We start from the raw sequence: 12,876 nt of genomic DNA, 5'->3' as shown, positions 1-12,876 counted from the left end.
GTACAATATATATGGTGGATGAGGGGTTCAAACACACGACTTATTTATCACGATGCCTCCATCTTCACCACTAAATTAAGACCTTTTCGGGGAGCCGGTTTGTGTTCTTTCTAATGTTCATATTGTGAGGACAAGATTCTGAAGTTCATGTGTTAATATCAGTCCAGCAAGCAAGCAATTCAAGAGTGTGTAACATGAAATGTGGATATTTGGTGCACCAACATCCAACCAAAGTACTTGCCTTATCCTGATGATTTAGCATAAAAGTTGGTATTTGTGTTGGGGATATTCAACCAAACTATGTGTGACGATCCGCACACTTGAGCCTTAGATTTATTTTATGCTTATGTAATTTCATTTTCCTTGTACATTTGTAGTAAGTATTTTCTTAGTAGTTTTAGAATAGGTTTCCATAAATAAAAGATATCGCTATTCCGAACTAAACTGTAGAATTCAATGTCATCCTCGCTACGGGACCAAATAATCAAATTTCCTCTTTGAGAGGTGCTAGTCAATGAAAAACCGCTTCTCATCCAAAAGCTTGTTGTTGCTTGTTGCTTGCTTTCAATAATCGTATTGCTTACTTTTATTGCTTTCGTGTCTTGGGACTTGATAATCGTGACTAGGATTCCCGACACACACCGGCCGAGACCGAGAATCGTGCTAGTGGGCGATCCCTCACTAGTACGAAGATCCTTGTCGCTTGCATCTTGCCTTGAGAAGGGGCAAGGGTGCGCGCCACGGTCCGGCAAAAGTAGCGGACCGTGACATTTGGTATCGAGCCGGTCTTGGACGGGCGTCGCAAGCCGCATTTGTTTATCGAGATCGAGAAAATGGGCGAAACAATCGAGGACCGAGTGGATGCCTTAGAGGACACAATCGATGTCAAGCTTCCCAAACTCGAGGACATCGTTATGCGGATGGCTGCGAGCCTCGAGGAGTTGCAAAAGACGGTTTGTGACCTTGAGACGAGGGTGGACGGGATGGACACCCGCATCCAAGCGATCAGTGGTGCGATCCCCGACGATCGGGAGGAAGAGATCAATCATCGCATCGAAAGGTTGAGATGTTAGAGAACACGTGTGCCACGCTCGTGAAAGCGGTGGCCAATGACGGAAATCGTGGGGAGCCATAAGGTGAAGCCACCTCCACCTCGTGCCTACGATGGGGCGAGGGATTCGAAAGCGGTCGATAACTTTATCTTCGATATGGAGCAATACTTCCGAGTAGGTGGGCTCGACGAAGACGCGGAAGTTGTCACGGCAAGTATGTATCTAGTCGACGATGCCAAGATGTGGTGGAGGGCTAGGTACAAGGAAATCGATGCGGGCACGATTACGGTAACATCGTGGGCCGACTTCAAGAGGATCTTGAAGGATCACTTCTACCCCGAGAACACGGAGTTTGTTGCTCGGAAGAAGTTGAAGGAAATCAAGCACACCAAATCAATCCGGGAGTATGTGAGGGAATTCTCAGCATGCATGCTCGAGATTAGCGAAATGTCCGAGACGGATAGGACATTCGAGTTCATTGACGGGTTGAAGAGGTGGGCACAACAAGAGGTCATGAGGCGAATCCCAAAACTCGTCCTCGGCCATATCGGCCGCGGAGCGCCTGCTCGACTTTCACGGAGAGCGAGAGGCACCAAAAGTTGTGGCACCAACGGGGAATACTGGTGTGTCACAAAGTGGGTACAACGGACAAAGGCCACAAAGCAGCGCCATTTCAGTTGGGAACAGTCGGTTCCGCTCCCAAGGAAGTCAAGCCCAATCGGGGAGCACTACAAACTCGCCCTCAAGCTCGTCTTCTAAGGCGGGAAACTCTACTGCTTCTACAACGAAGAGACCGTTCGCGTGTTTTGTGTGCAAGGGTCCTCACAAGATGGCCGATTGTCCGAACAAAGCGGAGTTCAATGCCATGTTCAAGCAGATGCCGAAAGGGGCTCAAGAACGTCTTGATGGGGCGTTGGCCGACTATCACCAAGAGTGTAACGAAGACTCGAGTGATGGTGAAGACCAACCACGGATGGGCTCACTCCAACGGATCAGCGCGATGGGGAAATACGAAGATTCCTCCGCCAAGAAATCCAACGGGCTCATGTACGTGGACTTGATGGTGAATGGGAAGCAAGCACGAGCCTTGATCGACTCGGGCGCCTCCCATAACTTTGTTACGAAAGAGGAAGCGGATCGGTTGGGGCTAGTTCTGCGGGATGCTAACCGCCTAAAGCGGTCAATGGGAAAATGAGACGCGTCCAAGGAGTGGCTAAGAAGGTCGCGGTCCAAGTGGGTGAGTGGGCGGGGGAGCTCGACTTCACCACGGTTCATTTGGATGACTTCAAGTTAGTACTCGGGATGCGTTCTTTCGTAGAAAGCATTGGTGGTATTGAAACCGAGTGACGGATCGATGCTACTAATGGGGTCTATCGTAGTGAAGACGGTGAGACGGCGACGAAGACAAGGGGCAAGATCGAATCTCGGCTATGAGGGTGATACCGACGCGAAACAAGGGATGCGACCTTGGAGAATGCTTAAAGGTTCGGTGGAGCCGAGGGCGAACAAGACCCGGGCTAACTACGATGCTAAGTGGCTGGGGAGACGAAAGAAGAGTCTACCCCCTCACCGAGGAGTAGACAATGAGGGCCGAGATGCCCAAAGAAGTAGGCCTCATACCATCAGGGGGCCGCGTCGATGTCTTTGAATCGACGTCTGGTTTGCGGGTCGGTCGACCCAAGAGATAAGGCCTCGTACCATCAGGGGGCCGCGTCGATGTGCTGAATCGACGTCCTGGTTTGCGGGTCAGTCGACCCAAGAGAGAAGGCCTCGTACCATCAGGGGGCCGCGCCGAAATGCTGATTCGGCGTCCTGGAGAACTCACTTACCCTTGAATGCAGGTACTGAAGTGGTGATGGACAAGGTGAAGGTGCGATGGAGCGAGCACCTTGAACGATCTCGTAAAATTTCCGCTCGAGCAACGAGTACTTGGACTTTCCAGAATGATCAGAGGCGAGTGATAAACTTGGAGGACATGATGTTCGGGAGTCTTACCGTCAAGGAAATGCACTCTATTCTTGAAGGGACGATGAATCCGATCATGGTGTGGACCGAGAAGTATCTACAAGCCGGACTCAAGAGAAAGCCAAAACACAATACAGCATGGACGGCCACAGCTCACCGAGGATGTCTCACTGAAGCGCCGTTCGAGATTTTTGTGTTGCCGAGGGCGGCAACAGATTAGGTGGGGGAGAGTGTGACGATCCGCACACTTGAGCCTTAGATTTATTTTATGCTTATGTAATTTCATTTTCCTTGTACATTTGTAGTAAGTATTTTCTTAGTAGTTTTAGAATAGGTTTCCATAAATAGGTATATCGCTATTCTGAACTAAACTTGTAAATTCAATGTATCCTGCTACCAGGACCAAATAATCAAATTTCCCTCTTTGAGAGGTGCTAGTCAATGAAAAACCGCTTCTCATCCAAAAGCTTGTTGTTGCTTGTTGCATGCTTTCAATAATCGTATTGCTTACTTTTATTGCTTTCGTGTGCCGGACTTGATAATCGTGACTAGGATTCCCGACACACACCGACCCGAGACCCGAGAATCGTGCTAGTGGGCGATCCCTCACTAGTACGAAGATCCTTGTCGCTTGCATCTTGCCTTGAGAAGGGGCAAGGGTGCGCGCCACGGTCCGGCAAAAGTAGCGGACCGTGACACTATGCAAGGGTTAAGAACCTGCAATTTGCTACTTATGTTACGATACATGTACGTGTACGTTTACTAAGGCAGACCAAGGTGAAAGAGTAGATTAGGACATCATAAAAGAGTTACTTTACTCCTTGTCATTTAGTTTGCAATGAAACCTTATATAGACTTATAAAATGGACTTTCTTTTACCCTTATGAGTGTATCTGTTTTAATACTCATACACAACCAATGACATCGCGACACGTGGCAACCTAGGGTTAATATCTATTGGTTAGTGTAGGGTTAGGTTAGTAATTTTAGATGTGTGGTTAACTTGTTAAGTTACTCTAATTAAATTATCAAGTCAAAACTTGAAAATGTTATTGAAGAGACTCGAACCCATGACCTCCTGATCCAAGTCCACTTGCTATTACCATTGTGACGCATCCATCTATTTGTTAAATTTGTAAATCTTTTGTTATATGTATGTGTAAAATCCGAGTTAAAATAATATTTACCTATAATAACTATTAAATACTCCCTCCTATTCACCATTTTCTTCTCTATTTCCTTAAACGGATTATTCAGATTTTCTTTCCCTTTTCTTTTTTTGGAAACTTTTACTCTTATTTTATTCATTTCTCCCTCCTATCACCAAACCCCACCCAACTCACAATTCCTTATTTAATTCCTATTTATTCATTTCTCTCTCCTATCATCAAACCCCACTCAACTCACAATTCCTTATTTAATTCTTATTTATTCATTCATCTCTCCTATCACCAAACCCCACCCAACTCACAATTCATACTTTATTCCCCTCCTAAAACCTTGTACCCACAACAAAGGGGAACAAAATGGAGAATAAGGGGAACAAAATGGAGAATATACTTTTAGTTTAAAAATTCAATGTAATGTATTTGCTTAGTTAGTTAAATGTACTACAAAAAAATTGAACAAAATATTATATTTACTTATAGTAATTATTATCTGTACATATAGTTTACATTTAACTAGGTTTGCTGCCCGACCTCGTCCGGGCTACCTCTATTTACCATTTAAATTTTATTGTGTATAAAATATAATTGCGTTAGATTTTTTAAACACATACATTTACGATTTATAATATATTGTTCTATGCTATATCTTGAAATTACGATGAGATGCCAAATTTATCAACAAATTATGAGACACATTCACTTATTAAAGTCAATTTTTTTTAAATTACTACCTAATATAACTAATTATGCAACTTACTACCTACAACCCTACAACTAACTTCATCCTACTATTAAATTGACGGAAAATGGGACTATGTAACATTTTAGTCACCTGAGCATACTACTCTTAATGTCTAATGACTATTATGCCCTTAGTTAATACTACCCTGACATTAACTCATTCTAACTCTCACTCTCATCATTTTAACCTAAATTACCCAGATTTACTATCTTTTTACCTTCTTCATCAAATTCCTCTAGCTTGCACCATTGCTGACCCATCTTTCGTCTTTAATTCATCTTCCATTTCTTTATTTTTTACGTTGTTTAGTTTTTGTATTTCTTAATTTGATACCATAATTTCATAGTGAATATGCTTATTTGTAAAATTTGGGGGGTTTTGCGTGTTGCATAATTTCAATTGGAAAACTGGGGTTTTTTTTCATACTTTGATGTTGTGGATTAATCACCTTTATTTCGTCTTTAATTCTCGAAAATGTTGTAGATTAATTATTTATTTCGTTTTTAATTCTTGAAAATTGCGTCTTTAATTCTTAATTTGATTTTATGAAAGTGGAAGGATAGAAAAAAGAGAATAAGCGAGATTGAGAGGAGAGAATCTGAAAGAGAGATAAAGCTCAAATTACCAATGGAAGATGAAATGAAGGAGATGAATGAGAAAGAAAGGGATTGATAGATAATAAGAGAAGAGGAGTTGCATTAGAAAGGGTAGATTGGGTATAAATTATGTTTTGAAATAAAAGATGGGGATGTATGGCTCACTCAGGCCATTTTTTGAGAATTAGTACCAATTTCCGGCAAGCAGGTAATAGGATTTGTGTTATTGCAACTTTGTGGGTAGTAACTCGAATAATTAAGTATATATGGTAGTAAAATACAAATTTCTGACTATATTAGGTAGTAATTTGCCATTTATCCTTAATTTTATCAAGCTTATACACGGAGTATTTAAATAAATAAAATATTTTCTTAAACCGAATTGTTAGCTAGTTTTTCATACTTTCTCAGTTGTTTCTACTGTAACTTTTATAACATTTGTTTCACTACTGTTAGTTTCACTACTCCCGCCATCATTTTTTTTACTACTCCCACATTTAATACTGTTAATTTCAGTATTCTAATTCTTGCTACTATGACTTTCACTATTCTGACTTTTATTATCGTTACTCTTACCACTCAAATCAGTCAAATGTGCGATTACTATCATATTTACTACATCAACTATTGCTACAATTATTTTCACTATTTATTGAGTTATTTGCTAGTTACACAATTTTATCAGGCTTATATATTTAAATAAATTTATCAAATATTTGTTAAATCTTTTTCTTGCTTAATTTTATCATATTAAATTTTATATTAGTTTATTATCTAAATGTATTAGAGTATATTTAAATAAATACGAAATATTATACTAAAATAATATTAATCTAATACTCCGTATGAAATATTAGACTAAAATAAGTATTATATGGACCTATATTATACATTTAATTAGACCTGTCAAATTCCGGCTCGACCCGATCCGACCCGTTTTTCCAGGGTAAGGACCCGAAACTTTCGACCCGACGACCCATTTGACCCGAACTCGAAATGACCCGTTATTTTAGGGTCGAGACCCTACCCGAATGGATCGACCTGTTGGGTCGAAGATAAATCAGTAATTTTTTTAAAATATTAATATTTATATATTATATTTGAAAAAATAGGTAAAAAATTACTTTTTTTATTACTTTAAAAAAAACACAACTAAAAAGTCAAATTTATATAACTTTTATAATATTTGATAACAAAATAATTATTAAAAAAACTTTATTTTAATAATTATGTCAATATAATTAATGTGAACATTGAATATGATTAAAATATTACTTTAAAATATTTTTACATTTAAAAAAAAATTATTTTTATTAAAAAAATCGTTAAAAAAAGGCGTTATTATCATAAGTAAAAATATTTTGGAGATACATTAAATGTAACTATAGGTAAAAATAATAATTACCATAAGTAAATAAAATATTTTGTTCAATTTTTTCAAGTACATTAACTAACTCAACAAATACATTACATTGAATATAAACTAAAAGTATATACTTCCTCCTAGCCTGATTGTTGGTTTCCCTTTCTTTCGAACACCAAAATTAAGGAAATGAATTTGGACCACACAAAATACCCTACCCCACATGAAATTGAATTTAGACCACACATGTAAAATTATTAACCTAACCCTAAACTAACCACCTAAGGTTAAGTCACAATTGCCACGTGTCACGTTCTAATTGGCTGTGTATGGAAATTTCCATACACCTCGTGTATGTGTATCAACTTCCATATTAATACGGATTAAGTATCATCTCACGTGTGCATTTAAGACAAATTTGTTGCTTTTCGTTATGCATTATGTAATGCTTTTGTTTTGTTATAACTTCTTGACCAGTTTTAAAATTTAATACGGATATACCCGTCTTATATAAGAATTTGTGAATCTTATAAGATATAAGCTCATCAACTCTTATAAAGAAGGCACTTTTCTAAAATGTTTTAAATGAATTTTATGAATTTTTCGCTATTCCTAAATTTCATCAAGTGACGGATTTGCCATCTATATGGTGAACAATTTTTCTTTATCTTACTGAATAGTTTGTGTACGTAAAACGTATGAGCCAAAGTGAGTTGAGCACTTGAGTTTTATATATACTCCCTTCATTCCATCCCCTATATACTAAATGAATAGGAAAAACTCAAAGTTTTTCTGTCTAAAATCAATCAATCAATCAATTAATCAATACTATATATTAATTCCAGAAACCAAGGGACTTTAATGTAATTAAATAAATCTATACAAATTAATTATACTATATAGTTTTTAATCACTAGCGCCGTGTGATGGACCTGAACAAGGGAATTCAATGTAAATATTATATAGTTTTGGGTTGAAGTATAAATTTAAAGAACAACAGAATATGGCGAGTTTCCTTAAATAAACAGGCTCTACTTATGGTATTAATTAGTATAAATATGTTAATTATTTAACATACACAAATATAATATAAGTCGTTATATTTTGGATATTATTAAAAGGTAAATAAATCATTTTAGATTTCCAAAAAATATAATATTCCAGTAATTCATTAGATTTGTAATTTAATTAGTAAATAATAATTGCTCTTAAATAATATTCTAATCTAATATTTCAGATTTCTTAATGTATATAACTTTAATACAACTATATAATCATCAACTAATATGATAGTAACCACCCATGTAAGTAGTAAAAGCAATAATAGTAGAAACAGTAGTGAAAGTCATACTATTAGCAACGGGAGTAGTGAAATTAACAGTAATAAATGCGGGAGTTGTGAAAGAAAAAATAATGAGGGCGGGAGTAGTGAAAGTAATAGTAGTCACAGCATATGCAAGTAACAATAGAAACAACGGAGAGAGTATGAAAAATTAATTAACAATTCGATTATTAATTTATTTAAATATATGAGTTTGACAAAACTAACGGATTAACCGTAAAAATAGTAGGTAGTTAAAGAAACAACCGAATCAGAAAAAAAATCTTGAACGTAATAGTATTAACAGGGGATGTAGTGAAAGTAATAATATTAACAGCGGAAGTGGTAATTGTGTCTCATAATTTGTTGATTAATTTTACATCTCATCATAATTTCAAGATATAAATTGTAAATGTATGTGTTAACAAATTTAGTGAATCATATTTCATATAAAATAAAATTTAAATGGTAAATAAAGGTAGTCCGGGCGTAGCCGGGCATCAAACCTAGTATTTCCCCTATTTTGATATAATCTCTTATTTTATTTCCTATTTCAATATAGTTCCCTATTTAAGATTTGCTTCTAGGTTTTTTGATGATAAAAATTTCGTTCTTGGTAAGATAAGTTATAGCTAAAAGATATGTTATTAAAAAAATTATAAAACAATATCATTAAATCTGTGTAAAGATTTTTTTCATTAAAATACACATTTCATGTTATGAATATTACTTAATTTTTTTATCTCTCAAATCAAAATATAATGATGAAAAACGTTAAAAAATAATGAATTGTCAATTTACACTATAAATATAGTAATACTAAAAGATAAAATTCTATAAACACCGTGCATGCATTGCACGGGGCTTATACTAGTTTGATTCTAATTGAATATATAGAATCAAACGAAATGGTATAAAATATATATAGAATCAATTGAAATGGTGGGAGTTAGGGGTGAGCAAAACTAGATATCCGATACGGTTTTGGAATCCGTATCGGATATCCGGTTTTTAAATCTCCTTTTTTAGTATCCTTACCAGATACGGTTTTTTGTGTATGTACAGAAATCGTATATCCGGTTTTTTCGTATATCCAGAAACCGTATATCCGGTTTTCAGACTTACTTATGTAATTTAATATATTTTTTTCTTTCATATGTGTGATTGTTTGTTTTTTTAGTAACTTAAAAGTGTTAAAAAGTTATAAGAGAAAATAACTTATAAAGTTTAATACTAATAAGGTTTAATCACCAACATATTGGATATTTTGTGATTTCTGTATATATTTTAATATTTTATTCTACAAAAAAGCAACCGTATTGGATACGTATATCCGGTTTCATATTTTGCCGATCCTTATCCGATATGAGTTTTAAAGAACCGTATCGAATATCCAAAAATTCGTATCGGATATCCGAAAATCCGTATAATTAAATTCGTATAGCACATTAGATATGTATAATAAAACTGTATCGTATAATTTTACTCAGCCCTAGTGGGAGTATTTTCGAGTCATATGGCCGTGCGAAGCTCCTACGAGGTGGAGTACATATTATTGTCTCATCTACGACCGTCTTTGTGCTCCTTTCAAGTAATGAACAATCGTATACAACAAAAATACAAAATCATGTGACTAGACTAACGACATTTCATCGTCCTATCTATCTACACAAACTACAAACGATGGACTCTCATTGCATATTTCCAACCATTGGCTCTAATTAGCTATAATCTTATCCTCACCTCCTTCACTTGGAAGGAATGCATGATGCATGCCTAACGTCATCTCATTATTCATCATCATCCATCTTTAAACTGTCCATATTACCTTTTTAGTGACTAGTATATAAGTCTATAACACTTTAAAATCTTAATTAGTTTATAGTTTAGCGCATTTTATTCCCGGAGAGTCAGATCATCGTTTTTGGCTCGGTGTTTTGCCTTGACACATTACTACTTTGATTGAGGCTGATTTACATAATGATTAGTAAACCCTCTGCAATTTCTTCAGAAAAAAAAAAAGAAAAAAAGAAAAAGAAAATGGACATCACCGATCCACCATAGTAATTGAATAACACAATTCATCAACACTTTCATAATTTCTGCTCATGTAGATCATAATAAACTATAGTTATTATATTTATCTTGATAATAATAATAAGTGTTTCTAGTCAAACACAACCTAATATTTACCTTTTTTTTTTCCGACCTAATATATTACGGAGCACTCCGTATTTTTTTTTTTTCCCTTAACTTTTCACACATTTGTTTTTTGAAATAAATAAATAATTCATTAATAGAATGTCATACGACACTTACAAATGATATCTATAATCGAAAACGATTTTATTAGAAACCAAAGAAAAATAATTTTCTTATAAATTAGGGATCTCAAACCATAATCTGACAATTCGGCTCGGCCTCGTATCGCTATCATACACATTTTAGTTTAGCCTTATCGTCCAATAAATAAGTATGGGGAAACAAACACTTCATGCCTTTTAATCTATCATAGACGGGGGATTTTGAAAAGTGGTGTCGTTATAGCTATTCCAATGCATAATCATTTAGCAACAAAAAATTCTTTCTAAGTCTACTGTATAACTATATATAACGTTACAGACCTTAAAACGGGTCAGATAATATGAATAAGACAAAAGCAGAATGCATATGAAAAAACAAAAGATTTGTCTTAAATGCCTAAGCGAGACGATATTTTGACCGATATTTGCAGTTAGTCTTCCGTCTTAAGGCCGGAAGACTAACAACATAACGAAAAGATTGCAAATTTCCGACCTTACCCTACAATAGGCTAAAAATTTCGAGGGTGGTGTATTTGTTATTGTGGTTCGATCGAATCAAGAGATAAAGGGAAATAACGTATCATCTGTAGATATAAGTTTGGGTAAGAACCTATAAAATGGGTAATTCACAAGATCCACTCATTTGAGAAATCAGAAAGAATGGTTATGTTTTGGAAGTTTAAGAAGACTTGAAAAGACTTTGTTTAATTTAGAGCTGGCAAGAATGGCTTCTTCTACTTTATAGGAATACCATGTGATTTTATTGGACCACTATCTTCATCACTATCTTACCTTTTCTCTTAAGACTCAATTCACTGTCGCCTAGCTCCTTAGCTTATTCAGGATCTCGATCAGCCGTTTTTAATTATAGCTAATGACAATACTTAACGAGAAAGAGAAGGTTAACTATGGTTAATAACCCCTTAGCTTCCATGCATGTATGCTCATGCTCTATGCACACCATTGAACTAAATACTCTCGACCTGAGTTCCGACCACGATTCCTAAAGAACCGGAACTAGCTAGGTATAATTAGTTGTATCTACATGAGATAATCAACCTTTTACCCGCTGATATGAGTCGTAAAGTCTTTGAGCTTTCGGCAATAAACAGAAACTTGCATACGTACTATATGTCTATATGCATGCGGTTCTAAGTTACTTTGTATCGGCTATCACCCTGCTTCCCCGGACCCTCCCCTTGATGTATTTGAACCTTGGTTTCCTTTCAGAAAAAAAGACTGAAAAAATCTACTTTGTAAGAGTTTGGTTATGGAAACCTCACTCTAAAAACATGAAAATTTCCAAAATAATTAGCCTATATATTTTCAACTCATACACACTACAAGTAACCATGTTAGATCCTTGAAGCTGACTCCAATTTGTCTGTTTTTGCAAACGATTGACCCATGAGCACTTAAATCAACTGATAAGGGGTTGTTCAAATTTACCTAGAGGTCTTGAGTTAAAAACCTAGCAGGGCCATCTCGGGATTCTCTAGATATGGAGCCCTAGTATATAAATGTGGCTACCAAGTCTTGAACATGAGATTTAGTGTTTAAAAACCTAATTACTATCCACCAAGACACTATCTTTCATTAAAAATTTTGTGTACTACATTTATTTATTCTTACTTTTACATTGATTTCTGCCCAAAAAATTTGAGGCCATGTATTAGGAGATTGGGCCTATACTAGGCCCAACTACCATTAGGGTTTGTCATTAGGGTTAGGGTTTTCCATTAAGTTGGGAGGTATTATAAATACCTCACCATATCGATGTAAAAGATCATCAATCAATAATACATTCTCCCTTATTATCGTCTCCCCTCTATAATCTTACCATATTGATAACAACGCCCACCGGTGGGATTCACGTTCGATTTCAATTTAGCCGTATTTTTCATTTAAAAAAAAAAAAAAAAAAGAGTGGATCCAACCTTGCAGCCGTGATTCTTTGGGTAAATCTTGATAACAATGTTTGCTTTGACATGTGCAATGATAAAAGATGATGTTAGTGCTCTAATAAAGAGAGCACTAGACAATCTTTGCAATTTGAAAGATTCAATTACACTTGAATATATTTCTCAAGTTACCCAAAGTGGCGGTAGCATTGTTAGATAGATACCCATATTTATTTTAACCTACATACAACCCGAGAGAGCCTTTCAATGAAATACCCTATCACCCTCATAAAAAAAAAAAAAAAAAAAAAAATCTCCTTGGTTTATCTTTGAAACTTGGTTACTCTTTTCAATTCCGTTTAAGGTGGTGTCTAAATCAATTTGGAGTCCGAAAAACTTAGCGTTCTCCTAATATTGAAATTGACGGATAATTTTCCGTTTTATTGATATTTGTCAGGTTCGAT

This window comes from Silene latifolia, chromosome 7 (assembly GCF_048544455.1).
Source record: "Silene latifolia isolate original U9 population chromosome 7, ASM4854445v1, whole genome shotgun sequence".
NCBI classification, from domain to species: Eukaryota; Viridiplantae; Streptophyta; class Magnoliopsida; order Caryophyllales; family Caryophyllaceae; genus Silene; species Silene latifolia.
The sequence above is the reverse complement of the archived record's forward strand: the minus strand, read 5'-3'. Positions refer to the sequence as shown.